This window comes from Sabethes cyaneus, chromosome 2 (genome assembly GCF_943734655.1).
Source record: "Sabethes cyaneus chromosome 2, idSabCyanKW18_F2, whole genome shotgun sequence".
NCBI classification, from domain to species: Eukaryota; Metazoa; Arthropoda; class Insecta; order Diptera; family Culicidae; genus Sabethes; species Sabethes cyaneus.
The window spans coordinates 139,994,467-140,009,295 of NC_071354.1; the positions used below are offsets into that span (position 1 = coordinate 139,994,467).

The 14,829-nt window shown below is 37.5% G+C and overlaps 1 protein-coding gene across 1 annotated transcript in view; it reads right to left on the reverse strand.

Moving 5' to 3' along the window:
* LOC128738740 (double-strand break repair protein MRE11) overlaps positions 1 to 14,829 on the reverse strand; it is a 69,899-nt gene that overhangs the window by 13,042 nt on the left and 42,028 nt on the right. The gene's annotated exons all lie outside the window — the stretch shown is intronic.

The window sequence follows — 14,829 nt, forward strand, 5'->3', positions numbered from 1 at the left end:
GTGCCCGTGAGCTGACCAACGTCCTAATACGGGCATGTGATACCACTATGCGGATTCGAACCCCTAGGGTGGTGCATACCAGGTGGTGATGAATAAGATGAAGGGTGCATCCGCTCCGCAGGAAACCTGCCCCCAAAAGCTGAAAGTCACCGTGGAAGGGCTCTTTCCGCAACACTATTTCCGCAGTCGATCTGAGTTAAATTTGATTACTAAAAGCAAACTCAATGACAATAGTGAATTTCAGATAATTTGGTATTTAATATCATTTGGTAAACTGGAGTTGAAACATTTGCAGCAAAAATTAACTATAGACAGGAAGTTTATCTCATGTCTGATAAATATCAGATGAGCCGAAATATTTCTCATTTAACCCTGAATTTTCCAACGACATATCTGTCTCCCAACCAGGCTTGTTATTTCCTCACTCATTGTGCAAAAAGTGCAACTTTTTTTGTTCAACACAATGAGCAGAACTGCTTTCAGAAATGAGAAGTAAATCCACACAATGAGAAACAGACTAAACACAATGAGAAAAACTGACGTGCAGAAAAATTTCTTAATGCGCTCTTTAAATGAGCAACTTTCGGTTTTGCTCCCGGTCTTCACGGTAGCTACAGCAGTAAACGTGGAAACAAAACAACCGGTGCGCGTACAGCAACTATAGACTCAGAGGCGTCAAGACAATCAAAAGTCGTTATATTTTGAATCTTAGCGGAGAATTGCCTTTGTTTATAATGGGACTTTCCTGTTGGTACGCGACAAGAAGCAAATGTATGGGAATTCAAATGTTGCAATATATAAATAACATTTTTCGCACTGTTGCCGCTGTGACATGCCTAACCATATGATGCAGTTGCGTTCACGGGCAGCCAAACTCAACTGAATATACTAAATGTAAGAATCATGATTCAACTGCATTAATGGTTTAATATATTTCTGATGGCAATGACCGCTACTGACAATCGTCGTTTTTTCCATTCTCCTCAATGAGTAGCACAGTGTGCGGTTGCTCATACACTCAAAATAATCCACACGTCCTTTCCACGTGATAAATCACGTAAATTTCTCTACAGGGATTTACGTGACTTTCTGGTGATTGTTATTGGAAAAAATAATAACATCTATCCGATTTTCACGTTAACGCATTAGTATGCGTGCGAACTACCTGAAAATCACGTAAATAGTATAGGAAAAGCTGGGTGGAAAATATTCACATAACTTTTCAGGTAACTTCGACGTGAAATATATTTTGAGTGTACAACTGCGTTCAGCAAGAAAGAGCACAGTTAAAATGAAACGGAGCAGAACAAATCGCGTTGAAGACTGAGCACAGTCTGAATTTTTCTCTTCTCTTTTTTTCTTCTGAGGAGGTGCCATCCCTGCTCCCAACTATCAGAAATTGACGTATTTGTAGCACTCAAAGGCAGATGCGTCAAAAGGACCTATTTAACATGTCTCTGAAAAATGGAAAATTCCCGGAAATATGGAAATCTTCCTATTTAGTCCCTATCTTCAAATCAGGAACAAAATCAAACATCCGAAACTACTGTGGCATTGCCATTATGCCTTGCATTCCTAAATTATTTGAATCAATTATATACGAAAAAAAAATTCAGCGAGTAAAACACAGAATTACAAGTTAACAACACGGCTTCTTTAAAGGCCGTTCTACTGTCTCAAATCTTCTGGAATTTGTAACTTTTACTCTAAATTCAATAGATAATGACAAGCTCCTAGAAGCTATTTGCCATTTCTTTAAATTAGCAAAAATTGGAATAGAACCGAAACTCTTGAAATGGTTTTAGTCATATTTAACGGAGCGCAAACAAATTGTTCGCTAACAAACTGCCCTTTTCGGACCCTATTCAAGTCACCTCTGGGGTTCCCCAAGCTTACCACTTAGGGTCACTTCATTTTACACGTAAATGACATTTCCTTTATACTTAAACGCTCAAAAGTACCTGTATATGCAGTGCAGACTACATGAAAATATATATGGAAATAAAAAATGCTCATGACGTCGCAATATTCAATGTATTCAACACTTGGTACAACAAATCTTTACTAAACCTTAATGTAAAAAAATGTAACTCAATAGCATTTAGCAGGAAAATTCAGACTCCTTCTATTGACGTATATTTAGGAAAAAGTATTGTACCAAAATGTAAAATTGTAGGGGATCTAGGAATAATCTTAGAGTCAAAACTAACATTCACAGAACTTTGCAATACCATTAACAAAGCAAATAGAATGCTGGGCTTTATAAAACGCTTCAGTCATAATTTCAAAGACCCGTACACAATAAAACTTTTATACATTACATACGTAAGACCTATTCTGGAATATTGCCATATTGTATGGCACCCACACACTGCGTTACACGAAGGACGCATTGAATCTGTTCAGAATCGAAATTAAACTACGGCTTAGCCATAGGAATAATGTATAGTATATAAGTAAACATTGAAATAATATTATTGTATGTAGTCTGCAAATAAATAAATAAAACGAATAAATAAATTAAATTAAATTATAACTGGCGAACTATCTCATTTTTTTTGTAATTCAGCATAAAGTAAAAAAAAATTGCAGCAATACGTAATAAATATTTATTTCCAGGTTTTGTTGACTTTTTCCGGTCAAATTATTACGGCTATTTCTGTGATAATTTCACCGAAAAAAGTCAACAAAACCTTTTCTAAAAGTTACGGTGACTAAAACCCCAAACACAATTTGTAATAAATTCTTTATATTAGACGTTCCACGAAATTTATCGACCTATGCGTACAGTAATTATATTCAGCACCGTACTCTCCATTTGCTTTAGTTGGCATAATATGAAAAGCTTTCAATGGAATAAACCGTCTGATTATTAAATCAGTTTATCGATCGAATCTGGGATGCGAAACATTCAATAATAAGGGTGGTAATTGGAAAGAGCAGTCATATTGCCATCTAATCACCTAAATGTATGAAGATTTGATAAATTACTCTTCTTTCTCTCCACTTTACCCTCTTACTACTACACTTTAGTAAAATGTTCAGTGTTCAGAATTAATTAAGCAAGAGCTGCTACCATAAAAATATATTGAAACAATATAAATCGCGTCTGTTCACAAAAACGAAGCGTTACATATAATCATATTTTAAGTAGGGCGTTACATGCAATCATATTTTTTTTTGTTCTGCAAATTACTGGAAAGCGCAAAAAACATGAAAGGATTTTAAATGCTTTTTGTATATGTAAATGGTATTAGTCATCCATCCATTAGATAACCAAAAATGGAACACATACAAGTTGAAATAATTTTAAAATTTTGCTCGTCAATTGTAAAAACATGTTGTTTGCAGTTTATGAAATCCAAACGAACTTTGCATAAACTATGATGGTGTTCACGATGCATCCGCACCCCAGTTTTCACTTGCAAAAAAGCGGCAATAAAATCAATCGATCAAAAATTATGAAAAATCTCAGCATTTAAGAAAAATGCAGCATTCGATGTAGCATCACTATATTGTCACAATCATTAGCTTTGGGTAAGATAACACTCAATACCATACCATAATGCGAAAATATTTTACCTCTGCTGCCCCCTTGATTAATTGTGCGCAGGCCCATAAATGCATTTACTTTCAGATAAAACCGTGATTTTCATTATTTAGCATATGGACCACAACCTGTAGAGTTGTGTAGACCTGGATTCTTTAGCATTGATTAGGTATAAATAACATGAGAACGCAACAGAACTCTGCACTGCTAATTGTGAAGCGACCACGTGTTGTACATACATTTTTTCATCAAAGCAAATTACATATCCATATGGTTACAAAATTTGTGCCATTACTGAATCATTAGAAAAGGATAAAAGTGAAGTGTTGAAAATAGCATAATTTGACAATCGTGTAACAATTTAAAGCTCAAATATATCGTAAAAGGATTCGAAAGCAATGCTCTCATCTAACATATGGTGTTTCGTGTGTGTGTTCCTGGCCATGGCAGTAAAATTAATTCTGTGCATCCACTCATCGCCAATTAAAAGTTTTGAAAATTTTGATAACAGTATGGAAGATCAGCCCGAAGACGTGTTAATCGATTTAATCACCAGATATGGACAAACAATTATGCGAGCCAGAGATGATCTGGAAAACAGCAAGAGAACTGTGGATTTCGGACTTTCAAGAGGATATTCAGGGGCTCAAGAAGCTAAGCACAGAATGGCAATGGCCGTCGCAAATTTTGCAGGTGGACCAGGACGAAAACGTAGAGTGGATAATAGAATTGTACAAGACTAAAGCCTATACTAAAAAGCAAAAAAATCTACTGAACCAGTTCTCGGAATATTCTCTCTATCATACGTTAACATTGATTACCAACCACGGATATCTAGTTGGTGTAAAATGATTGGATATTTCAAGCGCTGCAAGGTTTGGTCGATATAACTATACAAATCTTAACTTTGCAATAAAATTGTTCCAATGAACCGAATCTTGTGGCATTTTGTCATTGTACCTACATTTACTAGAAATCATGACAGCAGCAATAAGAATTGATAGTTACAATCGCAGCAGTAATTTATAGCACTTTTTATATAATTATAAGGCTCAAAATATTTTTTATGATAAGGTGTCTGATAACAAACAAAAATAAAAATGTTCCAAGCTTTTAAATATTTCAAATGTGTTCTACTTATTCATTGTCATAATGCATATCCAAAAACGAAACAAACACGACACGGGTACTGAAACATATTGTAATTTTTACTGTTTTTTTAAATAATAATAATGAGGAATGGTATGCTTGAATTCGAAAACTAAGTGAAATAACTCAAATCGAAAGTATTCACTACAATGGCCCATTTTATTACTCTACTAAGTATAACATATGCTGTATTGTCGAGTAGTCCAGTAGCTCTGTGGCTAGCTTTATTGGTCGGCTAGCTTTTCAGGTTGTTGAGATTAGGTTCGTTTCCCAATCAGGTCCAGGATATTTGTTAGGTAGGGTATTTTCCCAATTACTTAACACTGAGGTACGGCGTATCGTTGTGCATTTCATGCAAAAAAATGAGACACATGAATGACGTTGAAATTCGTTCAACCATTAGTTGATCCTGATTGTAATAACAGCAGAACAGATTGTCACAGAGCAGAAGTGGAAGTTCGTGCAATACAATGATCAAAACTGGGTAAAAAATTCTCTTTCGATTTTGTCTCACTTTTGGAAGGTTTACGCATAGAGCAGCTCTACGTGAAATAGGTAAATTGCAAAATTTTAACCCTTCTAATTTGGCTTAAACTTTACCTACATGTTTGATAGAAGGAAAAATGCATATTCCACAAATATTAGCACCATTTTTAAACAAAACTCATTTTTTAAAAGACTATTTATTGTATGGAAGTTATGTTTGTAAAATTTTATACCGAAAATTATCGATTGCTCCAAAATTATTAAATTAATTCACATTTTTCCAAAAATCAGAAACACTATCAAAATACCCAAAATACGTCATCGTCGATTTTTTTATCTATAAGTAATAAAAGTAATTTGCAACCTTTTGAAAATTAACTATTTAAAAGTTATGACATTCAATCAGGTATCAGCAAATTAATTGCAGGTATTGCAAATTAATGACGTGCGAAAATTTTTTTCAGAAATTGTTAGATAGCTCCCCCATCATGAGAGCAGTTCTGACATACAGGTGGTGAAAGAATTACGCGAAAAACCCGTCTTCTATTTGAAAGCAGACAAGGGCAATAAAATTGTTATCATGGACAAAACGGACTATGATGAACAGATGCTTCAAAAAATTAACAACGTTCATATAGGCAACTTAAAACCAACCCCCTTGCAGATATGGTGACACGTGTTGATAATGTAATGAAAGATTGCAAATCCGTCATAGGAGATGCATGGAAAAACCTTCGATTTTCAAACCCTATTTTACCCAGAATAAAGGGTTTACCAAATATTCACAAACAATTTGAATGAGAGGAGGGGAATCGTTTCGGCAGTGTGAGCGCCAACAGAAAAAGCCATACCAAAGAAATTTCCGAGTCGATCGGTTATGAGCACAGGAGATTTCGTAGAAAAATTAAGGTCTTCTGGTTTTATTCGACGTGGCAGCGCTTTTCCCAACCAGTGAATGAAACCTTAAATATCTTAAAAGACTGGTTACTAACTTTTTTTTATTTTCAATGTGGTTTTAAATGACCAATTGGTCATTCACCACGCTAGGTTACTAACTCAATAAAGTGATAGTAATTGGAAAACCAAAATTAATAAATACTTGCTGTTAACCAGAACACGCATAAAAGAACATTTCTTCACATTCAGGGTAAAATTTTTCAAACAAATGAAAGGGGCCCCAATGGGAAACCCCATCTCACCTATTCTATGTGAGCTTTTCATTGCGCACATAGAGAATAAATTAAATGAAAGTAGTCTCCTTCCAAACCGCTGGTGAACATATGTTGACGACAGTTTTTGTATCTTGAAAGAAGAAGAAATTGATATTTTTTTTTTGATATTATCAACTAGCTGACTGTCCGCTCTTACCCGGAGCGCCTTTGTCTTACACCCACTTGCACATCAGTTATTGTAACCGAAATGCTTATAATGCAAAAATATAACGCTTGTTCGTCATTTGGACGTTCCTTTCCATTTGCCAGCTTCCCCTCTTTTGTCTAATCGGCCACTTGCACTTCTGTTTTCAGGTGCCACAGTGTTCCTTCCATGGATACAACAAACCTTTCATTAATCATTCCTTTCATTTCACTTTGATACAAAACTTGTTTGTAAATAATGTTTTTAGTTTCACCACCAGGAGCAGGTATGCACAAATTATTTGCTGAGCCCCGAGGGGCAAGACACTTCATAATATTATCATATATTAATACATTAGGCCCTATCAAAGCCCTATAAATATATAACTTTATAGGGCTTTAGGTTCTGTTATTGGTGGGAACGGTAAATATATTAAGGTTGAAAAAATATTTCCATAGGGAAAAGTAATATATTTTCAACAGTGTCTTGCCCCTCGCTGAGCCCACTCTGGAATATGTCACATAAAGTAGACCATGGGAAAAACATGGTGTTCTCAGATCAACTCCACACTGAATTATTGCCCTTGTGACTCAAATAGAGTCGGCCAACAACGATTAGCACTAATAATCGAACACATTTTATAAGGTGAACACACTGATTTGGTGCATAATTATAATTAACAAATCTACAGTTGCGAGCATTGCAGTTTAGTGTTTCGTATTCGTAGTTTTTCTGTTGTATGGATAAATTGTTACAGTCAGGTGGGCGTTACTCCTCCGTTCATGTCAGCAACCTCCGGTCATCAGTTCCCCTTTTTGACCCACCGACACTTATGAGAGAACTGTCCAAACATTTCGGAGCCTCCTCCCCTCTTTTGTCCACTCCTCCTTCAGTTCGGATTCCCTTACGTCAAGAAACATGTATGCCAAGTTTGATTAAGAACGGTCATGTCGTTTCGTAGTTATGGCCTCCCCCTATTAGAGACCCTCACCCCTTCCTCTGTTAGGGAACCTTCCTCCACCCTTTTTGTAAACCCCCCAGTGATGGTTCTCTTATATATGCCAAGTTTAATGAATAACCGTCCAGGTATTTCGGAGTTACGGCCTCCCCCTGTTGTGCCCCCCCCCCCCCCCCCCATTTTTGTCAACCCCGCAGTGCTGTTTCCTTTATAGACTGATCTCAAGTTTTTAGTCTTGACCTTGAAATGCGGTCATACATATATATTATTTTTTTTGAAACGATGGTTCTACAATTGATGAAGGGACGGTAGGGGAAAGAAATGAAAATTTTTGGTGAAGGAGGGGAAGAGCGGAAAGGAAAGGAGAGGGGGGGATATTGGTAGCTACGCTTGACAAGTAGTCATTTTATCTCCTACCTTTTGTCCAATGCTGGAAGGTGCATGAGTCGAACCAAGCTATAATCTGAGAATCCGGTTATAATCTCAGATTATAGCTTGGTTCGACTCATGCACCTTCCAGCATTGGACAAAAGGTAGGAGTCAAAATAGTAGCTACCAATATCCCCCCTCCTTTCCTTTCCGCTCTTCCCCTCCTTCACCAAAAATTTCCATTTCTTTCTCTTACCGTCCCTTCATCAATTGTAGAACCATTGATTCCATTATATCAAGAAACATGTATTGCGATTATTATCTAAAATTTTTCTTTCGTAGGTTTAGTTGTGCGCCTAACAGTTGCGCGCAGCTCTGTTCTGGTTGCTCGCAGTCAAATTATCTCTTTTACACTCACACGAAATCTCGTAAGAAACTGTCAACGCAAGAGTGATGAGAAAGGCAACAATATTTCTCTCTCGCTCATCAGCTGAATGCTAGGGTAGCTTGCTTCGTGTTTGCCCGTACAAACATGGACAAATTTTTACAAACGCAATCTGCGTTTAAATTTAATCATTTTCGGTTAACGTAAGACATTGTAACTTTGTTGTTTGTAAGTCTGTACGTAATAGAACAAAACAAAAGTTATCTAAGCAAAGAATAAGAGCATAAACATAGAAAACTTACACGTGCTTACACTGTCAATAATACATGATTTACCTTTGCGCACAACTATACAAAGCTGAAAAACGAAATATTATCTCGGGAAGCACAATATGCCAAATTTGGTGGACACCGATCAAGGCGTTCTGGAGTTATGGTGGAACATATAAACATACAAACATGCTCACGCTCACTTTTATATGTTGCGACATTTACCCCTATTTAGACTACCCCGATTTACACGATTATTACTCACAGTCGAATCTCGCACACAATTTCGCTCAAGAAAAATAAAGCGAAAAAGAAGGGCATGAGGGAAAAAGAAGTCAGACTCATTAGTTGATTAAACTAAACGCCACTCTAGTGTCAGATTAACAGTGCAAAATGCGGTATGTTTCATTAAATGATTATCACAGTAGTCTAAATAGTTATAAAAGGGGCAATAGATAGAAAATATCCACAATGACATCAAATTCACATTCGAAGTTGAACAGAATGGCAGACACCCGTTCTTAGATGTTATTGTGATAAGAAAATTTAGTAGTTTCGAATTTGAAGTGTATAGGAAACCCACTAACACTGAAAGGGTAATACTGGAATATTTCAAATTACTCTTTTCAACATTAGATCACAGACAAACAGACATAATACTCGATTTCAATTCTTCGTACCGATTAAACCGTCATTTCAAATTTGGGCTTAGTTGGGAATGTCTCCGTTTTGGTCAAAGTAGCGCTTTTTGACGAAAGAAGGGGAATTCCCCATGAAAAATACTTGCTACTTCGAGGGATACTCCTGTTGCTATTTGATATTTGGGAATGTCTATCATAGATGATGCTGGTGTTCAGGCTAAATGTGAGATACGATAATTTTTGTTGATTTTTCTTCCAAGAGTTATGTCTGTTTGTCTGTGATAAGAGGTGACCGGACGAGAGCCATAAATACGATAGCCATACGGATGGTTGCCATACGTACGAATGCCATATAGACGAAAGCCATAATATATGTTTGCCATAATGGACGGGAGCCATACAGACGGATGCCATAATGTATGTTTGCCATAATGGACGGGAGCCATAATGCACGTTTGCCATACGTACGATTGCCATACAGACGAATGCCATAATGTATGTTTGCCATAATGGACGGGAGCCATAATGTACGTTTGCCATAATTCATATTTTTGGTATGGAGGCCCAGAACTACACTTCGACCAGTTCAAAGCTTAAACGACCTGCGCGACCAAGTCGCAAGAGGCCTAATTCATCTAGTTTAAAAAAGCGGCTTTGCCGCTTTTCATTTTATAAAGGGTATCTCGATGCGAGGACTGGGAAAAACTAACTAGAGGACGGTAAAACTAGGAAAACGAACAAACCTAGACAGATGTGATTTCGGCGAGTGTTCGCCGGTGACCCGCCGTCAGAAGCGCCGGCCACTACGGAGGGGGCAGCCCCCTGCAGAAATCACATCTGTCTAGGTCTGTTCGTTTATAAAATGAAAAGCGGCAAAGCTGCTGTTTTTAAACTAAATGAATTAGGCCTCTTGCGACTTGGTCGCGCAGGTCCTTTAAGCTTTGAACTGGTCGAAGTGTAGTTCTGGGCCTCCATACCAAAAATATGAATTATGGCAAACGTATATTATGGCTCCCGTCCATTATGGCAAACATACATTATGGCATTCGTCTGTATGGCAATCGTACGTATGGCAAACGTGCATTATGGCTCCCGTCCATTATGGCAAACATACATTATGGCATCCGTCTGTATGGCTCCCGTCCATTATGACAAACATACATTATGGCTTCATATTAGGCCAAAAATATAGACTTAGCGAAGGTGAGAGGTGATTTTTGGCCTAATATCAAGAATTTTCAGTTTGCCTGAATCTACATTTCTCGCTATAATAAAATTGGTGGACAAGACACAAACACGTATCACTCTTACAACATTTAAGGATAAAAACAATATTAAAAGAAATTATTTTTACCTACGCGTCGACCGGTTTCAGGCATTCTAAGCCTATCATCAGGACGATGCCGATGTCCAACTGATTACGTATTGTTTATCTGGTTGTACCCACGTCGAAGAGCGGGAGAAATTGTTAACTTGATCTCACTTTTTTTTGCCAATCCAAAGAGAGGGGAAATTATTGGTGGATCATCTCCATTCATAAGAGGTTTCTCTGCATTGGCGATACACATTGATTCCCATGCATTTAGCAGTGAAACCTTCATAATGATTTTGATTAATTTCGCACTCTCCCAATTTATTTTATGCCGTAATTCTTCACTGTACATTTCTCGCATTGAGCATTTATTCTTCCCCAACGGTAACTGCCGAATGTTTAACCGGTTTTGTCGTGAGGTATAAACCGTCGATAGTTTTAAGCGCACATGTACTGCTACTAGGTAATGGTCCGAGTCGATAGGGAGCATACGTTGTTGATGTTCGAGAAAACCCGGCCCTCGATTAGAATATGGTCGATTTGGTTCGAAGTTGGTTGGTCAGGTGATCTTCAGGTGGCTTTGTAGATATCTTTGTGGGAAAAGAAAGTGCTCGGGAACTGCAAAGTTGATACATCGCTGGCTGTTGTCGTTTGTGTCGGGATGCAGGCTATGGGGCCCGATCACAGGTCTATACATTGCTTCCCTGCCGACCTGGGCGTTCATAGCCCCGGTGACGATCTTGATGTCCTATCATGAACAGCTGTCGTACGTTGCCTTCAGCTGCGCATAGAACGCTTCCTTCTCGTCGTCGGGTATACCATCGTGTACGTTGATAATACTGTAATTGAAGAAACGGCCTTTTATCCTCAACACGCACATCCTCTCGTTGATCGTTTTCCAGTCCATTATGCGATTCTGCATTTTGCCCAACACTACGAAGCCCGTTCCCAGCTCGTTGGTCGCTCTACTCTGGAAAAATTGGGCTTTAATGCCACGGATCCTCCACACCTTCTCGCCTTTGCGACATATCTCCTGCAGTGCCAGATGCCAAACTTTCGGGGTTCTAACTAATCGACCAGCACCCTATCGCCACCAACAAAATTTAACGATCTGCAGTTCCAGGTACCAAGTCTCCATTCCATGTCCTTATTTCGTCGCATTTGTTCATGCCGAATGTTCCAAGTAACGGAGTGCTTGTTGAGTGTTGAGTGTTTTCACACACTATGAGAGATGCAAAACGATGTCGGTTATATTGTTATTCAAAGGCGCACTCATCAAAAATATACTTGTGCTACAGTTTTAGCTTGGTGTATTATTATTCTGCATTGATAGTTTTTTATATAAGCCAAAATATTTCGGGGGGAAGGACCAAGGCTCCCAGGGCACCCCTCCTGGCTACGTGGCTGGTCGTGGGTTCGAATCTTAGTAGAATCAGGCCATTCGATGTTAAGTGACTTTAGCATGGATTTATTCCCAGGCCCCTCGTCATCCGTCCTTCTGCATTCCGCATTTACTAACAATGAAAGCCTCTTGCCAGGGCAACTTGTAAGACTGGTACTTGCTTGAGGTGCGAATGAAGCCTCTTGTTCAAGGGCAAATTATAGCTTGTTACGCTTCCTGGTTCTAGGAACGAGATTGGTGATGCATAAGTAGTAAGGAGCACATACACATACATACGCACCCTCACTCTGTGCTGAACTCTGCTTTACCGACCATGAAGCCTTTAGACGGGGCTGCTTATAAGAATGATACTTGCTCGAGGTGCGAATGAAGCCTCTTGTCCAAGGACAAATTATAACTGGTTTCCGACTTCCTGGCTCTAGAGCTAGATTGGTTGAAAAGTATCCAGGTAACCAATAAGCATTAGTATAAGCAGTAAATCAATCGTTTATTAACGGGTGGCAACTAAAATTTTGGAATTTTTTCGCAGGCCTTATGTTCAACAACAAACGAGCTCAGAGAGATATGAGAGTATATGTATGTGTTAGCTCTCTCTCTCCTCTTTTTGTTAATATTATATTGTTGGAATATTGTAAATTCCAAAATTTTAGTTGACCCGTTAGCATCCTTGGCATTTTATACTGCAGGTTGCTGTTTATCAGCCTTTCGACTGCTTAACTGTTATAAATTGGCGTCCACAATTCTATTTAAAGTCTTCTTGTCGGTAACTAGATAAGCATTGTCAGCACTATAAGAGGGCTAGCAGTAAAGTAACCGCATATTTTGCCAAAATAGCATTTAAGGCAACGTAAATGCTTATTGGCTTGCATTTAAATTACATTGGAAATGCTTATTGGTTACCTGGGTAGGATGGAAGCGTAAAAGAAAAAAAGGGGATGAAAACACGACACTTTAAGCACGGATAATAAGCAGTTCGCTCACTCTATAGCGATACTGCAAAAATATCGAAGTGCGGAACAACACAATGATAGTGCCTGGCAGCTAAATCTGGATTATTTTCCCTAATACTATGTATATGCTGGAATGAAACAGCAACACTGCCGTTGTTGCTCTTTCTCTCTCTCTGACTACAGTAATTTCAGTATGTCGCAGTTTGATCGCAGTTCGGTGCAGTCGCAGTTTAAAACTGCTGAGTCCAGTTTGGTGGGAAGTGCGGTACAGGCCGGACTCGATTATCCGGGGATTCGATTAATCGGGGATTCAATTATCCGGGGATTCGATTATCCGGGTTTTTAGACTCGATTATCCGGGTGAAAAAAAAATTATTTTTTTTCGATGATTTATTTTAAACCTTAATGTTATAGTTTTCATGCTACATGATGATTCTTACTTGACAAATATTGATTCACCTCCCTAAAGTTACAAAATTCCTTTCTTATATCCCTTTTATCGGCGAACAAAACAAAAATAAATCCTGTTATAATGAATTCAATTTTTTACTTAAAAATCATCATCATCATCATGATCATCATCATCATCATTATCGTAATCATTGATAAAAAATATTGCAAAAAAGGTATCTTATGACTTTAGGGGAGATTGATCAATAATAAAAAAAATCATTTATAACACCTAAATATCGAAAATCATAACACACAAAAAATAATTTTGTTCCAAAAACAAATCATCAGTGGAAAAAACCGTAAAAAAGGAATGTTCTGACTTTTGGGTAGATAGATCAATAATAAATAAAACATTCATGATACCTAAAAGCCAAAAAACTTGAGATACCAAAAAAATTTGTTCCAAAAATAATGATTCGATTATCGGGGTGATTCGATTATCCGGGCTGAAAATAAAAATCAACACCCGGATAATCGAGTCCGGGCTGTATATCATAATAGATCATAATGCTGGTCGTACCTAACTTAACTTTCAACTTAAACGTTCAATCAAAAAACAATTCAATAGTGATCTATTAGGCTATATTACCGTTCAAATGAGACTAATAGCGCAAAAAGTGGTTTGGCCAACTCTGAGAAACATGCGATAATTATTACCTTGTCAAAACAGGTTTTTTAAGATTAACTTTTAAACTACTCGTTCTCAATAAAACTTCCTGAAAATTTTTATGATAGCAAGAGCTTCCATTTGGTACAAAGATCATTAAAATCGGTTGTATGGTTCCGGAGAAAATCGTGTCCGGTAGTTTTATAATTTTTGCTTACAACTTTAAACGAAACATCGAACCACGAAACTATTCAATAGTGATAGGGTAGATGATCCATTAGTTGCGCCACTAAGCACAATATAACTTCATTTTGCTTGTTTATTGAGGTATATGCTTCAATTAATGCTTGTGGGATTAAAATTTATTAAATACAAGGTATTTGTCACAAGGCAAGACAATTGCTTTCGTTGTACGAAAAGATTTATAAAGAATTTCCGAATTCAATTATATTGTACCAACAGTTGCGCTAATGGTTCCTTAATTAAGTTTGATGTTCCTTTAATTGTGGTATTCCATATACATTGCTAGGTTGCTAAGTGAAAAAACATCGTAGCAAAACTATAGATGAGCGCCTATAGTTGTGCGCTTCATCCGCGCGTTAGATTTTGGAAAATTGGCAATTTAGCAAATAATGCTTTAATTTTAAATGGTGTAGTCTAACTACCAATACTTCTAAAAACCTGTTTTATATAATGAATGTAATTGTTTTATCTAAAATGCTACGGTGACGAAAATATGCATTAATAATGAATAGTAGCGCAACTATTGGTACTACCACAACTATTGGATCAACTACCCTATACTAGACAATAACACCTTTCAAACAAAAGTAATAACGGACAAATCGGTTCAGTCATCTCCGAGATAGAAAATGAACTGCACACACAGACATTGCTCAGTTCATCGAGCTCTATCGATTGGTATATGAGATTCGGCCCTCC